Here is a 23,875-nt window from a genome sequence, read left to right on the forward strand (position 1 = left end):
TCCAGTTCATCGAGTGCATACCTCATCTTTTTCCTGTCCTTGCAAGGTGAGAATTGTGCATTATTTTTGTAATTGTCCATAATGTAACTGTGAGTACTGTATTGCTTCCCGTTCATCGTTGTGTCGCATTTTTGTGCTGCGCCACGTGCCCTATTCTTATAAATCGTGCATGCATAATTGTAATACTTTTTGCTGCATCACATGGCCCTCCCAGGCCTCTATTCTTATAAATAGTGCGTGCTATACCCCGAAGTTAATGTAAGTTTTCTCCCTCTCAGGAAATTGATTCTTGTGAATTTCTGTGTCACATTTTTATGCACGCCACAAGCCCTATGCTTTCTCACATGTGATGGTAGTGTAAGGTTTAATGCTAGTTCTGTGGTGGGCCAATCACTTAATCCTCCCTTGACTTTCATATTTTTTCCTGCGCAGCTTGGCTGTTCATGGCCGTTTTTTTCAAATATTATGCATCCCTGATGCTGAACTTCAGGTAATTTGCTCCATCTTATTCCTCCCGTGTTTGTAATAGTTGTTGCCGCGTCACATGGTGCTCCCAGGCCTCTATTCTTATAAATTGTGCGTGCATGACTGTAATACTTCTTGCTGCATCACGTGGCCCTCCCAGGCCTCTATTTTTATAAATCGTGCATGCATGACTGTAATACTTCTTGATGTGTCACGTGGCCCTTCCAGGCATCTATTCTTATAAATAGTGCATGCCATACCCCGAAGTTAAGGTATGTTTTCTCCCGCTCAAGAAATCGATTCTTGTGAATTTCTGTGTCGCATTTTTTTGCTGCACCACGTGCCCTGTGCTTCCTCGCATATAATGGTAGTGTAAGGTTTAATCCTAGTTCTGTGGTGGGCCAATCACTTAATTCTCCCTTGACTTTCATATTTATTCCTGCGCCACGTGGCCGTTCAGGGCCTGTTTTCTCAAATATAATGCATGTCTGACCGTGAACTTTATGTAATGTGGTCCCTCTTAATCCTCCTGTGATTGTAATAGTTGCTGCTGCGTCACGTTGCCCTCCCAGGCTTCTATTCTTATAAATCATGGGTGCATGACTGTAATACTTCTTGCTGCGTCACATGGCCCTCCCAGGCCTCTATTCTTATAAATAGTGCATGCCATACCCCGAAGTTAATGTAAGTTTTCTCCCGCACATGAAATTGATTCTTGTGAATTTCTTTGTCACGTTTTAGAGCTGCGCCACGTGCCCTGTACTTCCTCGCATATAATGGTAGTGTAAGGTTTAATCCTAGTTCTGTGGTGGGTCAATTGCTTAATCCTCCCTTGACTTTCATATTTATTCCTGCGCCGTGGGGCCGTTTCTGGCTTGTTTTTTCAAATATTATGCATGTCTGACTCTGAACTTAATGTAATGGGCTCTCTCTTATTCCTCCCGTGTTTGTAATAGTTGTTGCTGCGTCACATGGCCCTCCCAAGCCTCTATTCCTATAAATTGTGTGTGCATGATTGTAATAGTTGTTGATGCGTCACTTGGCCCTCCCAGGCCTCTATTCTTATAAATCGTCCGTGCTTGACTGTAATACTTCTTGCTGCGTCACATGGCCTCCCAGCCCTCTATGCTTATAAATCGTGCGTACATCGCTGTAATACTTCTTGCTGCGTCACGTGGGCCTCCCAGGCCTCTATTCTTATAAATCCTGCGTGCATGACTGTAATACTTATTGCTGCGTCATGTGGCTCTCCCAGGCCTCTATTCTTATAAAATGTGCGCACATGACTGTAATACTTCTTGCTGCGTTACGTGACCCTCCCAGGCTTCTATTCTAATAAATCGTGCGTGCCATACCCTGAAGTTAATGTAAATTTTCTCCCTCTCAGGAAATTGATTATTGTGAATTTCTGTGTTGCATGTTTGTGCTGCGCCACATGCCCTATGCTTCCTCGCATGTAATGTTAGTGTAAGGTTTAATCCTAGTTCTGTGGTGGGCCAATCACTTAAACCTCCCTTGACTTTCATATTTTTTCCTGCGACGCGTGGACGTTCCTAGCCTGTTTTTTCAAATATCATGCATGTCTGATGCTGAACTTAATGTAATGTGCTCTCTTTTATTCCTCCCGTGTTTGTAATAGTTGTTGCTGCGTCACATGGCCCTCCCAGGCCTCTATTCCTATAAATCGTGCTTGCATGATTGTAATAGGTGATGCTGCGTCACGTGGCTCTCCCAGGCCTCTGTTCTTATAAATCGTGCGTGCATGACTGTAATACTTCTTGCTGCGTCACGTGACCCTCCCAGGCCTCTATTCTTATAAATCGTGCGTGCCATACCCCGAAGTTAATGTAAGTTTTCTCCCGCTCAGGAAATTGATTCTTGTGAATTTCTATGTTGCATTTTTGTGCTGCGCCACGTGCCCTATGCTTCCTCGCATATAATGGTAGTGTAAGGTTTAATCCTACTTCTGTGGTGGGCCAATCACTTAATCCTCCCTTGATTTTCATATTTATTCCTACGCCGCATGGCTGTTCCTGACCTGTTTTTTAAAACATCATGCATGTCTCACGCTGAACTTTATGTAATGTACTCACTCTTATTCCTCCCGTGTTTGTAATAGTTGTTGCTGCGTCACATGGTGCTCCCAGGCCTCTATTCTTATAAATCGTGCGTGCATGACTGTAATACTTCTTGCTGCATCACGTGGCCCTCCCAGGCCTCTATTTTTATAAATTGTGCATGCATGACTGTAGTACTTCTTGATGTGTCACGTGGCCCTTCCAGGCCTCTATTCTTATAAATAGTGCATGCCATACCCCGAAGTTAAGGTAAGTTTTCTCCCGCTCAGGAAATCGATTCTTGTGAATTTCTGTGTCGCATTTTTGTGCTGCGCCACGTGCCCTGTGCTTCCTCGCATATAATGGTAGTGTAAGGTTTAATCCTAGTTCTGTGGTGGGCCAATCACTTAATTCTCCCTTGACTTTCATATTTATTCCTGCGCCACGTTGCCGTTCATGGCCTGTTTTCTCAAATATAATGCATGTCTGACCCTGAACTTTATGTAATGTGGTCCCTCTTAATCCTCCCGTGATTGTAATAGTTGCTGCTTCATCACATGGCCCTCCCAGGCTTCTCTTCTTATTAATCGTGCATGCATGATTGTAATAGATATTGCTGCATCACCTAGCCCTCCCAGGCCGCTAATCTTATAAATCGTACGTGCATGACTGTAATACTTATTGCTGCGTCACGTGGCTCTCCCACTCCTCTATTCTTATAAATCATGCATGCATGACTGTAATACTTATTGCTGCGTCACGTGGCCCTCCCAGGTTTCTATTCTCATAAATCGTGCGTGCATGGCTGTAATACTTCTTGCTGCGTCACGTGGCTCTTCCAGGCCTCTATTCTTATAAATCGTACGTTCATGACTGTAATACTTATTGCTGGGTCACGTTGCTCTCCCAGGCCTCTATTCTTCTAAATCATGCATGCATGACTGTAATACTTATTGTTACGTCACATAGCCCCCCCAGACCTCTATTCTTATAAATCATTTGTGCATGACTGCAATACTTATTGCTGTGTCACGTGGCCCTCCCAGGCCTCTAGTCTTATAAATCGTTCGTGCATGAATGTAATACTTATTGCTGCGTCACGTGGCTCTCCCAGGCACCTATTCTTATAAATCGTGCATGTATGACTGTAATACTTGTTGCTGCGTCACATGGCCCTCCCAGGCCTGTATTCTTATAAATCCTGCGTGCATGATTGTAATAGGTGATGCTGCGTCACGTAGCCCTCCCAGGCCTCTATTCTTATAAATCGTGCGTGCATGATTGTAATAGGTGATGCTGCGTCACGTGACCCTCCCAGGGCTCTATTCTTATAAATCGTGCGGGCCATAACCCGAAGTTAATGTAAGTTTTCTCCCGCTCAGGAAACTGACTGTTGAGAATTTCTGTGTCGCATTTTTGTGCTGCGCCACGTGCCCTATGCTTCCTCGCATATAATGGTAGTGTAAGGTTTAATCCTACTTCTGTGCTGGGCCAATCACTTAATCCTCCCTGGACTTTCATATTCATTCTTGCGCCGCGTGGCCGTTCGTGACCTGTTTTTTCAAATATCATGCATGTCTCACGCTGAACTTTATGTAATGTACTCACTCTTAATCCTCCCGTGATTGTAAAAGTTGTTGCTGCATCACATGGCCCTCCCAGGCTTCTATTCTTATAAATCGTGCAGGCATGATTGTAATAGATATTGCTGCGCCATCTGGCCCTCCCAGGCCTCTATTCTTATAAATTGTACGTGCATGACTGTAATACTTATTGCTGCATCACGTGGCTCTCCCTTGCCTCTATTCCTATAAATCGTGCATGCATGACTGTAATACTTATTGCTGTGTCACGTGGCCCTCCCAGGCCTCTACTTTTTATAAATCGTACGTGCATGGCTGTAATACTTATTGCTGCGTCAAGTGGCTCTCCCAGGCCTCTATTCTTATAAATCGTGCATGCATGACTGTACTACTTCTTGCTGTGTCACGTGGCTCTCCCAGGCCTCTATTCTTATAAATCGCGCGTGCCATACCCTGAAGTTAATGTAAGTTTTCTCCCGCTCAGAAAATTGATTCATGCATGTAATGGTAGTGTAAGGTTTAATTCTTGTTTTGTGGTGGGCCAATCACTTAATCCTCCCTTTACTTTCATATTTATTCCTGCGCTGCGTGGCCATTCCAGGCCTGTTTTTTTAAATATCATGCATGTCTGACGCTGAACTTAATGTAATGTGCTCGCTCTTAAACCTCCCGTGATTATAATACGTGTTGCTGCGTCACGTGGCCCTCACAGACCTCTATCCTTATAAATCGTGCGTGCCATAACCCCAAAGTTAATGTAAGTTTTCTCCTGCTCAGGAATTTGCTATCTCCAGGTAATGCTAGGTATTCTCTGTCCCTCGCTTAAAATTCATGGGCGGATTGAGCTGTGAAGACGGAGTGACAGTTGTTTTAGTTATTGTGTATTCACACACCTTTATAGTTATTTATGTGTTTGTAATTGAATGTGAGCAAGTACAATTTGTTCTTTACATTTAACATGCATTTCTCTTCGTTTTTTTTCTGGTTTATCTTTATTTGAAATAGAAATGGATGCCACTAAGTACCAAGAGATTCTGGATTATGCAAGCCGTAATCTGTATCCTGATGGTTTCAGTAAAGTCCAGAAGCATGGATTGCGTAGACTTTCTCAAAAATTCACCGTTGCCTGTAGTATAATTTTCTGATTATTGATTTATCATTGCAATGTGAAATTTAGAGTACTCCAATGTGTATTTTAATCTGCAAATTTATGTGATATGTATTTATACATACATTTACTTGTTTAAAACTTGTAAAAAACATTACATCTATTTTAAATTTTCCCGTTTCTTGTCATAACATGTATTTATAAAAATTTTACTTTTTTAAATTTGAATGGAGTACATATTTTTAAATGGTAAATATCAGTGATTGAGTTTTATGTTTCCTTTATTACGTTGAGTTTGTACTACCAACAGAAAGCAAATATGGAGGCATGTTAGCAGAAAAGAACATTAGAGAAACAGAATTGCGGAAGCACACAAAGCAGAATATTGATGTTGTCCAAGAAAAGCATATAGCAAAATATAAAAAGAGAGTTTCCAAGAAATATAAGCCGTGCACCTTCAGAGAAGGAGATTTTGTGCTTCGAACAACGAGGAAAGGAAGGAATTTCGGAGCACAACTTTACTGTATCCTACTGTATTTCTGAAATGCAAGGAAAGCATGTAAATTTAGTCAATGGTAGCAACATGCCTTTACGTAGAAGATATAATCTCGACATGTTGAGGCCTTACAAATCGAGCATGAAAGGTAATCTATTAAAGGGTACCTTTTCTTAAGTAATGGGACATAATTTAGATGTGTGGTGTATTGATGTTCCAGTTACCTAGCCATACATAATAATTCTTCATCAATGTGTGTACTGAAAACCTTTTATTTTAACGTTAGTGTTCAGCAATCTCAGCAACAGTGTCGCCCTATATATTCCTGGGCAAATATCGATCTTCTGCTTTTTGGGCAAATATTCATATCTGTTATATTACTTTTCAGATTTACAGGTGCAAAGGAATATTCAAAGTTATTGATTCTTTAAATTAATGTTTGAGAGTAGAATCGAGTAATGTTTTATAGTGTATTTCCTATATTCCCAATAGGCTCTGTGCATTGGAATAGTATATCCTATAGATTAGATGTAGGACTGAGGTCGACTAGATCTCTATCGAATATACTAGACTTAATTGTGTGTGCCAGCTAGCTCAGAGGTCAATAGAAACTTTCTCGAATTCACCAGAAGGGATTAGTCTCTGACAACCGCATGAACATGACAACTTTGTTTCCCCAAGATAAAACGTATCTTCAGAGTCGTGGAAACAATAGATAGATATTTCACTCAGTCACTCATGCATGCTTCGTTTCACTAGAGGTGCAGAGAAAGTAAAAAAACGGGCATTTTCAATAAAAGGATTTATTGAACAGTCTTCTTTCTCAAGCATAAGAAATGAACTGCTACAATTGTAAAACTGTTTATTAAATATAATGCATACAGTATAAAGAGTAGGATAAAATAATACAGTAAGAGCATTGTATGGTTCCTAATCCATATATAAATACATACATAAATAACAGAGGCTAAAAGTACTCAACTGGTGCTTCTAAAATACGCGTACCCCGGTGTCCCTAACCTAAGCTTAGTACGAGCAAATAAGTAAGTGAGGTATAGCATAAATGTAGTATTCTTTTGCCAAGAATCTGTCCAAGATTTCTCTAAAGGTCTAATCAGCTCTGTACCTTAGTTTAGAATGGAGAAGGTCAGTTTCGGGACTCAATTTCCCAACAACCCGCAAGGGTAGCTTGGAAACACTGGAGCTGGATTTCTCAGCAGGAGAAAAGACAGCATCTCTCTCAGTGTGTCTGCTGGAGGGTTGGCTTCCTTCGGCACTTGCTGTAGCAGGGCGCATCGGGCAAGTAGATAGTCGAACTGCTCCAAACCACTGTGTGTTTGCTTGGGCGAGTGTGGGCATATTTATACCGGGAAGGTGCCGAGTTTGATGTACAGTTGGACATAATAACGTCATCAAAGAGTCTCAGTTCTTTGAAAACTCCATGAGTTCTTGGATAAATCAATATTCAAGCAAGGGGAAGTCCCTCGCTGCTGAAGCTGAGTTTTCCAAGAAATCGTTGTGGATTTTCGGAACTAGTGGAAGTAGCCCTGCTGTATTTGGACTGCATGAGCTCTGCCTAAATATGGTTATAATTTCTATGCCTATATAAGGATATGGTGATTTATACCTATATAAGGGCATGAATCGGGAAACTTACTAAAGGGTCCTAAAATGATACATAACAGTTTAGAAGACTATGACAACTGTAAGATGTCTTTCAAGGGAAGTTTGTTTATTTTGAATATATATTGCATTGATATTCACATTTTCGAATTGTCGTAAGTCTAAACGTATGTGTATGCCTATTTAAATCGGTTTCGGCAGACGCGCGGAACATTAGACAAAGAAGGTTTGGATTACTTGCGCTGTCGAGTGCGAGAACGGAATTGTTTGCTGTGATTCATATTAGCAAAAGCATTCAATAGCCGAGCTGTGAATAGCGCAGGGTTCGCGCTAGCGGTATTCTTTTAACAAAATTGTATTAGGGATTATGCTTTTATTATAACCAAACGCCACTTACTTGCACGATAAAATTTTTAAAAAACACATGCTGCTTAGCGGACTTCTAATTCCGATATCAGGGACATAGAGAGGGTAGTTTGGGGCAGCCATCTTGGTTGACAGTCTAGTTGCTGATCAGCTGCACTAGACTGCTTACTTAAGACAGCCAATGCAAGCACGCAGCGCTCGAGCGCAGCGCTGGAGGCGCGCCAGAGGCAAGCCCGTCTGCGCCCCTCCGCGACCTGTCCGCGCCTAGTGCCGGTTATGCTGCCAAAAACTCCCAAATTACTAGCATTCAGGGTATCATACCTCATCAACGGCGGCTTTTCTACTCTCGGGATGAGTTGCTGGCTATAGACAATCGCGAGATTATGTCGGTGAACAGGACAACAGTTAATGACAAGCAGTTAAGTTGTGGCCTAATCAACTGCAGGTCACTTATTAAACATCATTTTGAGATTTCTGGTGTGGTAGAAGATTTGGATCTTGATATGCTTTTCATAACGAAATCTTGGACCACAGACAACTCTTTAATCGAACTAGCACTGGCGTGCCCACCTGGTTACAAATTACTGCATAGGCCTAGATTGACGTGCAGAGGTGGAGGTGTGGGGATAATCTTTAAGGAGAAATGGAATTGTGTTCCCTTAGTGCTGGATGAAATCAGAGGAATCGAACTACTGGGATTCACCATACAGGGAACTAAGGGAAACTTATTCTCAGGTGTAGTGTGTTATAGGCCCCCGGGACAATCTACACACTATCAGAACCTATACGAGATTATTACAAATCTTGCTCTGACTCACTCCAGGCTAATCATATTGGGGGATTTTAATTTCTGGGAGACTGGAAATTTGGCAAAGAACCAGAGGGAAATATTACAGATCTGTGCGAATTTGAATTTGCAACAGTTGGTACACCAGAGCACTCACCAAGGGGGGCATATATTAGATTTAGTATTTGCCAAGGAGGCTGGAACATTAATACAAGATATTCTAGCCCAAACATGGACCGATCATTATCTGGTCCTTTTTACCATCAGTGTAGGGGCTCAACAGGAAGGAGGTAGGGTTGCGAATACATACAGACTAGACAGGAAGTGGGCCAGACTGGACAGTAATATGGCGCAAGCTCTGGTCGAGGAGCATGACCATTTAACCCCCACGGGTTCGGTGGTGAGAGCTATCAAAAGTACTGTAGTACCATGGTTAGGAACTTGGATCGTTTACTCCCAAAGGGTAAAATTAGAAATAAGGAAAAAAATTCAGCTCCCTGGTTTAATGCGGATCTAAAAGCACTCCGTCTTCTTCGTAGAAGGGCAGAAAGGAGTTGGAGGAGACAGTACGAGGATGCAGATAAAAATCTTTTTAAGTTAGCCCAACTCAATTATAAAACAGCGGTTGCTAAAGCTAAAGCTAACTTCTATGCCACTAAAATTGTGAACTCCACGAATAGCACCAAAACTCTGTTCAAGGTTTTTAAGGATATCACCCTGCCCCCTAGCCAATGCAACAAGACAACTGCTTCTCAACAGCTCTGTGATGATATGGCAGGCTTTTTTCAGGAGAAGATTAACACCATTGTCGGGAATTTAGGCCCGCATAATACCCAGCCTGCAGATACTGAACTTGATGAGCCAAGAATCGAGCTAAATGACAACACTTTGTTAACTTCGTTTCAACTGTTTACGGAGGACTATTTTGCCAACATGGCTAATAATGTTACATCTGGCTCCCCGGCTGACCCTGTACCCCACAGAATATGGAAACAATTTGGAAAAATTATGTTCCCACGGCTTTATAAAACCTTTAATCAGTCTCTGGAAGAAGGTGTAGTCCCAGCTGTATGGAAGCAAGCAATGGTATTCCCATTGCTGAAAAAGCCATCGCTGGATTCCACTTTACCAACCAGCTTTAGACCAATTTCCCTCCTCCCTTTTCCAATAAAGATCTTGGAAAAGACAGTCAGCAGAACCCTATCTAAACATCTGGAGGATAACCAGTTGCTGGACGCATTCCAGTTTGGTTTTCGACTAGCACATGGTACCGAAACGGCATTGACCACAGTGATGGATAATCTTCGATTGCGCGCCGACAGAGGGGACGCATCGATTCTCGTCCTTTTAGATATGTCGGCGGCTTTCGATACTGTGAGTCATGCTGTGCTGCTACAAAGACTGTGGAATAACGGAGTGAGAGGAAAAGCCTTTGAGTGGTTACAGTCTTACCTCCCGGATCGCCAACAGACAGTTACTTTAGGCCAGTTCACATCAGAAGCCTCCCCCGTCCATCACAGAGTCCCACAGGGGTCATCAGTTAGTCGCATCTTATTTAGTGTGTACCTGAAACCCCTGTTGTCCATCATTAAATCTTTTGGTATCAGCGTTATAAATTACGCGGATGATACTCAACTGATTTTCTCCCTGGAGGGCAAGCAGGAGACCTCACTAGAGGCCTTCCAGGAGTGTATGCGGAAAACGGCAGGTTGGCTCAGGGCCAACTCGCTTCAACTGATTTGGGGGAAAACGGAGGTGATGTTCTGTTCAGTGGCAAAAATCTCAAAGTACCCTATGCCAGACTTCAGGCTCACTCCGGAGGAAGATTCTCTGAATCCGACTAACACCATACGAAATCTCGGAGTGCAAATGGACGCTAATCTTCAAATGGTGTCGCAGGCCAACAAAACCATCCAAGTTGGCTTTGCGTTAATCCGCATGCTGAGAAAGATCCTCCCGTTACTACTGGATGATTCTCGAACTCTGGTGGTGAGGAGTTTGGTGCTAAGCAGGCTGGATTACGGCAACACCCTGTATTTGGGGGCCCCTCAGTACATCATCCAAGGGCTCCAACGGGTGCAGTCGGCAGCAGCTAAGGTGGCTTTGAATAGACCATGGAGCTCCTCCACAACAAAGAGGGTTTTTAGGGATGACATTTGTGAACGTCTACCAACTGTATCTATAGTGTCCGTCAGAAGCATATTGCCATTCGCATACGATTTTGTCTGACCACTATTATGGTCCTAACGCGTTTGCTCTGAAACCTATGATTGCTTTTCAACCCCAATCCTATTGCGAACAATTGTTTATATGTAAATTAAAATTCAGGTTGGACATTTGTACAACATATACATTTATAACTCTCTTTTCAGTTTGCACAATGTTACATAAGTCAGCTGTCCGTTGCCCAGATTTTTATTAATGAAATATTTCTGGAGAATTATCTATTGAAAATTGCAATGGACCTAATGGAGTCATAAATTTTTTTTTTTATAATGCTAAAAAAGGTGTAATACTCTTGTGATGTCATGAAGATTGGATTATTTGGTATTTTGTTTTGTCATATACATTTGTTTTAGAAAAAGGCATAACTTTAAATTTTAACATAGTACAGGACGACATTTTCATTATGTTTGTGAATTTTCAATTATGTTCGTTGTCTAGCAATTACAATTTCTTTGGAACAGTTGTGACTGACTCATTTCCTTCATTTGAAAACACTTGGAAACATGTACAATATATAGCAAATTACATTTTCAATGATTAGCATTGCTATTATGATACGCCAATGTACATCTTTTTTACATTTAGACTCTGTTGAAAAGTATTGTGGTGTCTGCAACCAAAAAGCTTCAGCAATATATACAGAAAACTTTATGGTAAGGGTCTTTTCTGAGTTGCGCCCGCCATGTTGGTACATTGGCTATGCACCCTTCCTAGTAATGGACTCAACACAACTGGGTAAGGATAAGGTCCAGCGAATACCTAGAGGATTACGCATCCCTTTAAAGTCCACACTCTGCAAAAATAACCCACGTTTTACAGACAAATGGTACGGAATTCTTAATAAATGTTCGTTGGATTTGATCCTTCTCATAGTAGAAGAACTCTCCAAACTTCTTGAAGTACTAGAAGGGCAAGTCACTCAGCTCAAACAAGAACTCAGCAGTAAACTTACCACCGAAGGACTTAACAAAACGCTAGAAGATGTGAATACGCAACTTGAAAAATATACAAAGGAAATTAATGAGAGAAAATTGCGGAAATTTAAGAGAGATACGGTGGACTATAAACTTGGTGAAGTTTATAACTTGGTCGAAATCTATGCAGCCAGGAGACAACAAAGACCATATACTAACAGGTCTACTGATGCAGCGCCTCATCTTCTGACGACTCATCACGACAAACCACCCAAAGAGGTGCACAGAAACAAACTTCTCAGCAACAAAGTGACAGACCTTCAACCTCTACGACAACAGAGAAAACATCGGCTCCTTTTTTAGGATCAGGCCCGACAAAAGTGGTGACCCAGGAGGTCCCAGCACTCAAAATCTACAACAGCCAGTGGCCAAGTCTACCAGAAGTCATCGAACCTAGTGATCAACATTTCGAATACTAACATCACACCAACACACATTAAAGTTTTGGAGAAGGGACTCTCATTCGTCCCCACTTATAAATCCAATGAATTGGAGACACAAGTCTGCTTATATAAATTTATGAGGTCGCTCAGACTCAAACATTTTTTCAAAAAACGTTTGTGTTCCACAAAGTGATGGCGGCTCTGGCACATTGTTGGACCTCCGTACTAAGAGTAGTTTTTTAGCTCCAGTGAGCCACAAAATCTTAGGTACATTTGAACTTTTAGTTCAACAAGATCTGCACATTATACACCAAAGTTCTGTTCAACACTACTCCAACTTATCCTATCCAAAAGGCCAAGCTCTAGTCCAATTAGCAGACAACTCAGACATAACGATTTGTAAAGCCGACAAAGGGGGCGCCATCGTTATCTTGGATACCAATTTTAACCATGACAGCATCAACGCACATCTCAATGATAACACATTGTACATGGAAATGCATACAGACCCTTCACCAGAATTCATCGAAGTATTACGACAAATCGTTAACACAGCCACAATGGAAGATACCATCACCGAACGCGAAAAAATATTTCTTCTAAAGGAGCATCCACAGGTGCCATATCTATATATGGTCCCAAAGATCCATAAACATGCTACACACCCTCCATTCCATCCAATTGTTAGCACAAGGAACTCCATCCATGAGCCCATTGGTATATACATTGACAGACATTTGCAACCCTGTGTTAGACGCATGCCAAGTTACATCGAAGACACCATGGATTTTCTCCTCAAAATCAACAATATACCGACAGAATTCACTGAATCCATCTACTTATGCACTATCGATGTTTGTTCATTATATACCTCGATCCCTCACAACTTGGGATTACAGGCAATGGAAGCTGCATTACTCACCACCGACAAGCCACTCAATTTACAGGTGTTCTTTATGGAATTCATGCAGTTTACCCTTCACCACAGTTTCTTTACCTGTATGGACAAATTTTACATTCAACTATCAGGCGTGGTGATGGGCAACTGCGCTGCGCCTGCATATGCAAATTTGTTTATGAAGCAATTTGAATCAGACCGCATCATTTCCAACCCTATATGGCAAGAACATCTCATCAGCTATCATCGATACATCAATGACATTTTTATCATCTGGAATGGTTCTGAATTGCAACTTTTGACAGCTATTAACCACCTCAACAACGTAGACTCTTGGTTACAATTCACACACACCATTAGCCAGAGCCACATATCATTTCTCGATGTTGACATCAGGATCAAAAACAAGAAACTTGAAACTTCCATTTACACCAAGCCAACTGATCGGAACAATTATTTAGACTTCAAAAGTTTTCATCATTTGAGTCTCAAACAACACCTACCTTACTCTCAGCTACTAAGAGCCAAACGCATTGCATCAACCACTGATCTGTTTGATCATGACAAGTCTACCATCATTAACACATTTTACAAAAGAGGCTATCCTAAAAACATCATTCAATCAGCAGAAACTCGAGTACAGTCCAAAGCACGTTCCCGACTACTAACCAAGAAAGTCCTCACCCAACCCGCAGACAGCCGATCGTTTTTTCTCTCCAAATATTCCACTACCAGCGCTAAAATAAAAGCATCTATCAAAAAACATTGGCAAATACTCTAACTGGAACCCGATTTTAACAATATTTTTCACAACTTTCCTATTTTTGCCTACCAACGATCCAAAAACATCCAACAGATGCTTAAACCACGGGAAAATGTGGTGAATACAGTTTATAAGGGGACAGTACCATGCCACAATTGTGGCAATTGCAACAGCATCATCAAAGGTACAGTTATTCAACACCCAACACAAGGAACACCCATTAACATCCGATTTAACGCCACATGTGACACCACCAACGTGGTTTACTTACTAAAATGCCCGTGTGGCTTTCCTTACGTAGGAAAGACTGAGAGAAAAATGAAAACCAGACTGAATGAACACCGAAGCAACATCCGCACTAAAAATCTCAAGTCTTGTGTAGCTGCCCACTTTATCACCCACTCACACAACGTCAGCCAACTGAGGTTCCTGGTTTTGGAGGTCGTGAAAAAAACAGCTGGCAGAGACAATAGAACATTTCTACTTCAAAGAGAATTATACTGGATGCATCGATTGTACTCCATTCACCCGAAAGGGATTAACGAGAGACTCGAATACAGCTGTTACCTATGAAGCTTTGTGTTCTCATGTGCCTCGCTGTCCTCACCCTGAGTTGAGACTCCCAAGCACTTCATTCATCTCCCATTTCTCCTTTTCTGGTTTCAGCTTCTTTTATTTATTTCCATTATAAACAGTAGTTTTTCCTGTTTCTTTTCTCACTTTGGTCCTGCTCTTGTCTGGTTTCCGAGCCCTCTTTTCTAGCCATTTTATTACTTTGTTGCACCTTCCCACATTTATTCCTCTTTTTCACCCCCTAACATTTTTTTTCTTACACTGGACCCTGTTCTTTCCAGTATTTCTCTCACTTTTTTCTTCATTAATCCCACTTTTTGTTTCTTCATTGTTACCCATTTAGCATTTTCTCTTTTAAACTCTGTGATTTTCTGTTTATGTTGTGGCTGGCTTACTGGTATGTGATTTCCATTAGGTCAGCCGTTTCTTTTCTGCTTCTCATTTCTTTTTTCTTCTTCGTTTGCTTTTCCATGTTCTTTTGCTCTTTATTCATATTTTCTATTTCTTAGCCTTTTTCGTTTTTTTCTTCCACTTCTTCTTTAAGGTTTCCTTTTCAATGTTTTCTTCACATACACCCTCTTTTTACGTCGGTCTGTTTACGTTTAGTCTTATTGCAAGCATTTTTTGCGTGTTTCACTATACTTTATTGGTTCGCACCCACTCACATCGCTTCAGTCCTCTTTCTACTTTGACACTGGGCACGTAGATAACGTTATAACGCCCCGCGTTCACTAGCTCCAGACACATTCTCATTTCTCTGGTGACCAGTTCCTACTCTTCATTTGACTGCACCCGCGGTAAGATTGTTTATTTTTATTACATTTTTGACCTTTCTTCAAAACACGCGTCCGCGGTTGGTTTCTGTCTGCATGTTTCTTCGCATTGTATATGCTGCCACTTTTCGAGCCACGTCCTCGCATCTGAGCACGAATTGTTGTATAGTTCAAACACAGTGTATTTCTTTCTGGTTCCGTCTTTGTACTATCCTTATCACTGCACAGGCGTTTTCTGAGATCATTCATCCCACTCCGACTTCACGCTACTTTATTCATTCATTTATTTTTTTCCGTTACTGCACCACGATATTGGTCTTTTTTCCCCACATATTTGACTGCGCATTTAAGGCTTGCACGTCTTTTCGAGATATCAGTTTTTCTATGTATCCTTTGGGCATTTATACCACATTGGCTTTCTTTTTGCTCCTTGATGGTCTATACTAACCTATTTTACATTGATGACCTTTTGGTCTTGTTTATTGCTATGCTCAGTCCTGTATAGCGTTTAGTATCTAAGACGCCACTTTGGCACTGACTGAGGACAGTTCACTATGTTTACTATGTAAATAAGTTTAAGTTAACCTAACAAAAAGCTATTGACCTTTATACAATGCAAATAGAGTAACAAATTAATTTTCACTTTCTTCCCAACAGGCACAATGTTTAGAATGCTGCCGATGGGTCCACAGTAAATGTCTCTAAATAAATGCAAGATCTTAGTTACCTTTTTTCATGTTACAAATTTAACAAACGTATGTATTAAGAAAGTAAAGATATGATTGCATGCCAGCTGTAGAATTACATGTTCTGCCTACTCCAGTCATCTAGTGTTGTGTCTGGATTATCATAAGTAGTATTTATTTGAAGAAGTCTTTCAATTAAGGTCACTCCTCTTCTTTTTTATTCTGTGTGGGCATTGACTCCATTGTTTCTATTCACACACGAGTTTTATAATGGAGTAAGTATGTGCAAGATAGAGTTGTTAATGCGTATGTGAAATAAATAATAACATGAAACAACCACAGGTGTTGACAGGATAGGCAGGAGGACACATGTTAATGAATAGCTGAACATTCCAACAATACATGCTGACACTAATAATGTCCCAGATATTGACCTTGTTTGCAGTTTCTTACATAAGTCAACAGCCCTAAGCAGATATTTTAAGAAGTTTGCAAAAACCGAGCTGTACAACGACTAAATTGTCATAGTTATTTAATTTGATCAAATTTGATTTTCAAAACTTACTGGTTGTCCTTTTACAGGAGTAAATTGTAGTAGATCTCCAAAAACTATGGCGTGTTTTCCTCCAAATAACACAGCGTACTGTGTTTTAAGAATTTGCTGCATTCTTAAATACACAGAGGCAAGCATTAAGTTTGATACCATGCTTACCTCATCAATAATGAGAAGTTTCATTTTCTTCAAGACTCTTGAAACTTCACAACAAGCTTCTCCAGATAGCTTGTAGTATTCCAATTTGTTTTCATGCTCTACTGGTAGCATTAGTAAACGATGTAAAGTAATTCCTTTAATATTGTGTGCTGCCAACCCAGTTACTATTTGAAATGGGGTAAGGTGAATAGAATTATTCGACATTTTTTAGTACTGCATTTTAGTATACCAGCCTGAGTCATTTTCCATTGTCATAAGCAGTGACTGGTTTCGAATTTTACGAAAACTAAAGAACAGGATATCTTTAGAAGCAATTATATTTATAAAACCTTATAAACTACTAAAACTCTACTGTTGGAATGTTATTAGACAACTGTATTTACATAATATTTTTTTGGGGTCAGAATAGTTGGTAAACCTACTTTTGTATTATGTACTAAGAAAACTGTTAAAGTGATGTTTTTATGATTCTGTGCTAGGACCTAGAACATAACAGATTTTTTATGGATAAAGAGGCCAATATTACAGACAGACATTAAAAATGAGCAACAGTGTAATTGAACTACAAAATCAATCTATAACAGGCAGCAAGACTAATTCAGAGGACATCAGTACTGTAGATGTCATCTGTGAATTTGAAAATGAAAGCAATGATGCTGATTTTTTGGAAGCACTGGATGTTGTATAGATACTGGAAGCTATAAACTCTAAAATGGCAAATCAGCAGACATTATTAGACAACTGTATTTACATGTGAAAATTCTTCATCCCCACAATTAAACGAAAGCTGCATGTGACAGGCTGTGGAAAGACCCTTCACCAGCTGTAGCCAGCACTTCCACAGCCCCATCAACTCCGCATCTGGACATCCATCCCGATTTTGCAGACTTTAATATTTCATGCAATAATAGTTTTTTGGTAACTACTTCCCCGAAAAGGCAGTGGGTAATTTGTGCATCTGCTGCCTTCATTGGATGTGGTTGCCAATTCTTATTCTAATTCAAACTACAGGCCCTCGATAGAGCCCAGTATTGTTGATTTGTTATACCATGGTAGGCACAGAAAGTAGCATCAAAAGTTGATAGTGGAGACATCTGAACATTTTGTCGTCTTCAGGGGAACGTGCGATCGTCCCAAGGGTATCTATAGTATGTATTTTGTATGTATTTTAATGAAACTATTACAAACACTTTTCTATTGTAACACACACACACCCTCACACCTACATTTAAAAATTTCTAATTTTATTAAAAAAGGCACCACAGTTATCGGGCATTTTTTGGCGATGGCCAAGACGTCTTCCATCTTTTTCAAACGTTAGAGGATACTTTATTTTTTGTTTCAAGTTGTCAATTTGCTCAAATCTTCTTTCATATACAGAGCCACTTTAATTCTTCTTCCAAGTTAAGCGACAGAAAATGTCAACTTGCTCATTCCAATTACAGGGCCTCATAAGAGCCCTGTCTTATTTTTTGTAACTACATCACCGAGTCAGGAGTGTGTAGTTTGCGCTTCTGCAGCCTTCCTTGCATGTGGCTGACGTTTCTTAGACACCCTCTACGGACTCATACTTTTTAATTCCTTTTTACATTATTTAGCATTCGTGTTCAATGAAAAGCTTAACAAAGCCACTTTAATTCTTCTTCAAAGTTGCTAAACAACATGAAATGCCAACTTGCTCATTCCAATTACAGGGCCTCGTAAAAGCCCTGTGTTGTTTTTTTTTGTAACTACGTCACCGAGTTTGCGCTTCTGCAGCCTTCGTTGCATGTGGCTAACAGACTTTATTTCTTCTACCAAGTTGTCAAGTTGCTCAAATCTTCTTTGATATTTCACCATGGTAGGTACAGAAAGTAGCATTGAAAGTTGATAATGAAGACATCTGTACATTTTGTTGTTTTGAGGGGGACGTGCGATCATCCCGAGGTTATGAAGAGTATGTATTTTGTATGTATGCCTTCAATGCCGAACGTCAAGCTGACAATGGCGGGGGACTTCTACTCCTCAACGCCGATTTAAATTATACGTCCCATGTTAGACACATCTGTGAAATAGGCTGCAAAGTTGTCAACTTGCTCAAATCTTCCTTCATATACAGAGCCACTTTAATTCTTCTCCCAAGTTAAGTTATCAAGTTCCACTGTAAGGAGGTGTCTCTGTGCTGTTTTTCTTCCAAAGTAGTATATCCCATGCACTCCCACTGCATACCAATAAGTTCTCAATATTGTGTACCTAGACTGTTGCACCCCAATTACTTGCAGATTCAAAGAGGGTGCACTAAGTGTCGAAGCAGGCCTTTCAGTCGTTGTTACAAAGGCCGCGCATCATCATTTTAGGTCTTTAGATTCTGTTGAAGACTTCGCAATAAACAGTTTAATTTTTCACCTTATTCAGCATCCACAGGAGGCAATGGTTAAATTGCGCATCTGCTGCCTTCGTTGGATGTGGTTGCAATTCTAGTTCTATTACAGGACCTCAATACACCCCAGTATTGTTGTTTTTGGTAACTACTTCCCTGACAAGGCAAATGGTAATTTGTGCATCTGCTGTCTTCGTTGGATGTGGTTGCTAATTATAATTACAAGCCCTCGATAGACCCCAGTATTGTTGTTTTGGGCAACTACGTCCCCGACAAGGCAGTGGTTAATTTGCGTGTCTGCTGTCTTCATTGGAGATGGTTGTTAATTTTAATTCCAATTACAGGATCTCGATAGAGTCCAGTATTGTTGCTTTTGCTAACTACGTCCCCGACAAGGCAGTGGGTAATTTGCACATTTGCTGCCTTTGTTGGATGTAGTTGCCAATTCTTATTCTAATTCCAATTACAGGCCCTCAATAAAGTACAGTGTTATTGTTTTTGGTTACTACGTCCCCGATAAGGCAGTGGGTAATTTGCACATCTGCTGCCTGCGTTGAATGTGGTTGCCAATTCTTATTCTTATTCTAATTCCAATTACAGGCCCTCGATAGAGCCCAGTATTGTTGTTTTTGGTAACTACATCCTCGACAGTCGCTGCCTTCCTTGGATGTGGTAGTCGTTTATTAGGCACCCACTGTGGACTTCGGCTCACACTCTGTGTAATGGCCTGGAAAACCAAACATCCAAAAGGCCATAGTTGGATGTGGTTGTCAATTCTAATTCTAATTCCAATTACAGGCCCTCAATATAGTCCAGTATTGTTGTTTTTGGTTACTACGTCCTCAACAAAGCAATAGGTAATTTGGGTGTTTGCTGCCTTCGTTGGATGTGGTTGCCAATTCTTACTTTAATTCTAATTCTAATTCCAATTACAGGTCCTTGATAGAGTCCACTATTGTTGTTTTTGGTAACTACTTCCCCGACGAAGCAGTGGGTAGATTTTGCGTCTGCTACCTTTATTGGATGTGGTTGCCAATTCTTATTCTAATTCCAGTTACAGGCTTTCCAATGCTACCCAAAGACTTTCTGGTATTTTCATGCACAAGTGTTTTAAATACTGGTTGTCCTTTTACAAGAGTAAGTTGTAGTAGTCTCCAAAAACTATGACGTATTTTCGTCCAAATAACACGTCGTACTCTGTTTTAAGAATTTGTTGCATTCTTAAATGCACAAAGGCAAACATTATGTTTGACACCATGCTTACCTCATCAATAATGACAAGTTTCATTTTCTTAAAGACTCTTGAAGCTTCACCAGATAGCGTGTGGTATTCCAATTTCATTTCATGCTCTACTAAACTACTAAAACTCTACGGTTGGAATTTTTTTCTTATTGTACTTCTAATTCCAATTACAGGCCCTCAATAGAGTCCAGTATTGTTGTTTTTGGTAACTACTTCCCTGACAACCATCTCTTTTCTGAAGCTTCTGTGTTTTTGAAGACATCTTTAATATGGCTGCACCCCAGGAGGAAGATACATCTGAACACTCTTTAGAAAAATAATTTCTTGCTGAGAATGCACAGCCAAAAAGGAAGGCAGGTCCTAACTATAATTACGTCATTACTCTACAATAACAGGATGTGCATGCAACTCCGAGACTCAAACACTGATTTTCAGCATCAAGTTGTACAGTAAACCTGAATGACCACATACGTGTATACGTTTCATCCCTATCACCCAGAGTCGGGAGTAGGTAATTTGCACACTTGCTGCCTGCCTTGGATGTGGTAGCCGTTTCTCAGGCTCCAACTCCGGACTCCGGACTCTGACTCCCACTCTGTATAATGGGCTGGAAATCCAAAGACCCTACAGGAAACAGACTTTATGTCTTGTACCAAGCTGTCAACTTGCTCAAATCTTCTTTCATATACAGAGCCACTTTAACTCTTCTTCCAAGTTAAGCAACAGGAAATGTCAACTTGCTCATTCCAATTACAGGGCCCAGTAAGAGCCCTGTGTTCTTATTTTCTGTAAGTGCGTCACCAAATCGGGTGTGCGTAGTTTGCACTCCTGCAGCCTTCCTTGCATGTGGCTGACGTTTCTCAGACTCCCTCTACGGACTCATACTTTAAAATTCCTTTTTGCCTTTTTTAGCATTCGTGTTCAATAAAAAGCTTAACAAAGCCACTTTAATTCTTCTTCAAAGAAAGTTCTGACCCTTTTTTTAATGAAGAGAGTTATTTTCAGAGCAATGATTTGTTGCATGCAGTTGACACCAGTGGTAAAGCTTATGAGGGTAGAAATGGTTGTCCTAGTGAGAAAGAGAAAATTGTCTGCAAGATGTGTGGGACCATGCTTTCTGCAGGTGATCCGAATAGAAAATATTAATTTGGAACCACCAGCATGTTGAGACATGTGAAGACTGTTCATCCCCACAATTATGCGAGAGCTGCATGCGACAGGCTGCTGGAAGACCCTCCACCACCTGTAGCCTGCACTTCCACAGCACCATCAAGTCCGCATCCGGACATCCGTCCCGATTTTGGAGACCTTATCATTTTTTGCTAAATTTGTAAAGAGACAATATGTTATGGAGAACAGTCCATTGATTTGATTTGCAGGCGGTGGATAATTCTACTATATGTCTTCACATTTTGTTTGAATAAGTGACAAAAAGGATTCGTCCATGTCTGTGTCAACAACTGCCTTCAATCTACACTGCGGACAGCAGGGTTCACAACTTGAATTCAGCTATCCATCTACAGTAGGGACAGCATTCAAGTTAGCCTCGATTTATGTAAGGCAGAGACAATTTTGTTAATGGATGCCACAAAAACGTTCCTCAATGTCTGTACTAAGTACTGCCTTCAAATGTACACTGCGATAAACAGAGTTGACTACTTGATACCAAGAGCTCATCAGTACTACAGACAACATGGAACTTAGTTTCAATTTATTTAAGGCAGAGACAATTGTACTATGTCCTTAGATTCTGTTAACTGTGACAAAATAGCATTCATCGATTTTTGTGTCGAGTAGTGCCTTCGATCTACATTGCGGACAGCAGGGTTCACAACTTGAATTCAGCTTTGAATGTAAATTGTCTACAGTACTTGTGCTGAGAACTGCCTTCAATCAATTCTGCGGTCAGTAGAGTTGACAACTAGATACCAAGAGAGCCACCACTACAGAAAACATTCAATACAGTCTTGATTTATTTAAAACAGAGACAATTGCGCAATGTCCTCAGATTTTCTTGAAGTTTGAACAATAGGAAATTCAGCCTTCATTTATTTAATGCAGAGACAATTCTACTATATGTCTTCACATTTTGTTTAAATAAGGGACAAAAGGCTAAGTATAGGCTGAAAATTCATTCTGTTTGCGGAATTTGCGAATTTTTGGCAATTTTGCTGTCCGCGAAATTGGAAAACAATCCGCAATTCGCGAGTTGGCAACGTTTTTTTGCTTGGTCGCACTTCAAAAATACAATCTTGCGGGCGCGGCGTTGACTTACCGGGATTCTGAGTTCGCTGAGTTGTTTTCCTCCCGGTTTGCATGCGCTGCACCATTTTGGATCTGGCTGCGTGATCGCGCGAGACCTTTCGACCGCGAGTACGGCATGGAGTCCCGCCATCTTGCACTGCGAGACTTTGAGAACGCGAATACGTCATAAGGGACCGCGATCACACATCGCGAGAGTAAACAATAGCGAATACATAGATGCGACGCGCAGCTGACATCGGGCGGGAGATTTGAATAGCTCGCTTTCCCGAAGTCGCAAAAATTGCACTTCTGACAAGAAATCTATCGCAGGCAGCATTAACCTTCTGAAAATGGTGATTTGGATCAGAATAACTCCTCAGACTGACATTTGGCTGCACTTTTTTGTGCAAAGAGTCCATTTTTGGGGGGTGGGTGGAAGGAAGTGCCTCAGAGTCTCCAACTTCCTGCCCCAGAGTCTCCCAAAAATATATTGTGGGTAGCCACAGTATCCAGTAGGCCCAGGGTTAGTCATGGGTGCATGATACAACTGTTTCTGTGAGTTTTGTTGAACTTAAATATCATTTACGGCATGGATGGCATGGAATTGAATAGCTCACTGTTATATGTGGATGTTTTGGGGTGCGTGTTGAAGCCACACTAGCCAGTAGGCCCAGGGGTACTCAGTGGTGCATGGACCAAGTCTTTCTGTGGGGGTCTCTTGAATTTAAACATCATTTAGGGCATGGATGGCATTGGATTGAGGTGATTTTTGTGTGTATTTTGATTTTTTCGGTGTTGTTGGGGCCTGGTCCAGGGCCTGGCCATGTGGGTGGGGTCCATTTTGATGCCTGGTCCAGGGCCTGGCCATGTGGGTGGGGGTCTAGGGGCCATTTTGAAGCCAGGCAGTGTGCTTTGTGCCATAGGTCTTCACCCAGTCTGCCTTGCTTTCATCCATTATGCCCAGGGGTACTCAGTGGTGCATGGACCAAGTCTTTCTGTGGGGTCTCTTGAATTTAAACATCATTTAGTGCATTAATGGCATTGGATTGGGGTGATTTTTGTGTGTATTTCTATTTTCTGGGTGTTGTTGGGGCCTTGCCATGTGGGTGGGAGTGGGGGTGGGGCATATTGAGGCCAGGCAGTTTTTGCCATAGGCCGGCAAGCTTTCGGGCCAGTAGGCCTAGGGTTATGAATGGGTGCATGAAACAACTCTCTTTGTGTGGTCTCTCTTCTATTAATTTAAACATTCATTTTTGATTAGAATTTCAATTTTTATTTTGAGTCTTTCCATTTTTGGATGTGTTGTGTTAATAATAATAATAATAAATGCCTAGTTGCAATAGTATTAATTGAAGCATGACATATGCAACATTTATTTAACTGATGTTCCTCTGGCTTCTTTGCTTTTAGGTGCACAAAGACTGAGAACCAGTAATCATCCTCATCATCATCACTTGTTGTAGTGCCAGGAAGAAGTCCTGCTGTGGTGTGTGCACAACGTCATGTGACGTCACGTGTGGCCACAGACAACTCTGCAACTCGTACAACTGCGTCTT

The sequence above is a fragment of the Lissotriton helveticus genome, chromosome 1_1 (assembly GCF_964261635.1).
Source record: "Lissotriton helveticus chromosome 1_1, aLisHel1.1, whole genome shotgun sequence".
Classification (NCBI taxonomy): Eukaryota; Metazoa; Chordata; class Amphibia; order Caudata; family Salamandridae; genus Lissotriton; species Lissotriton helveticus.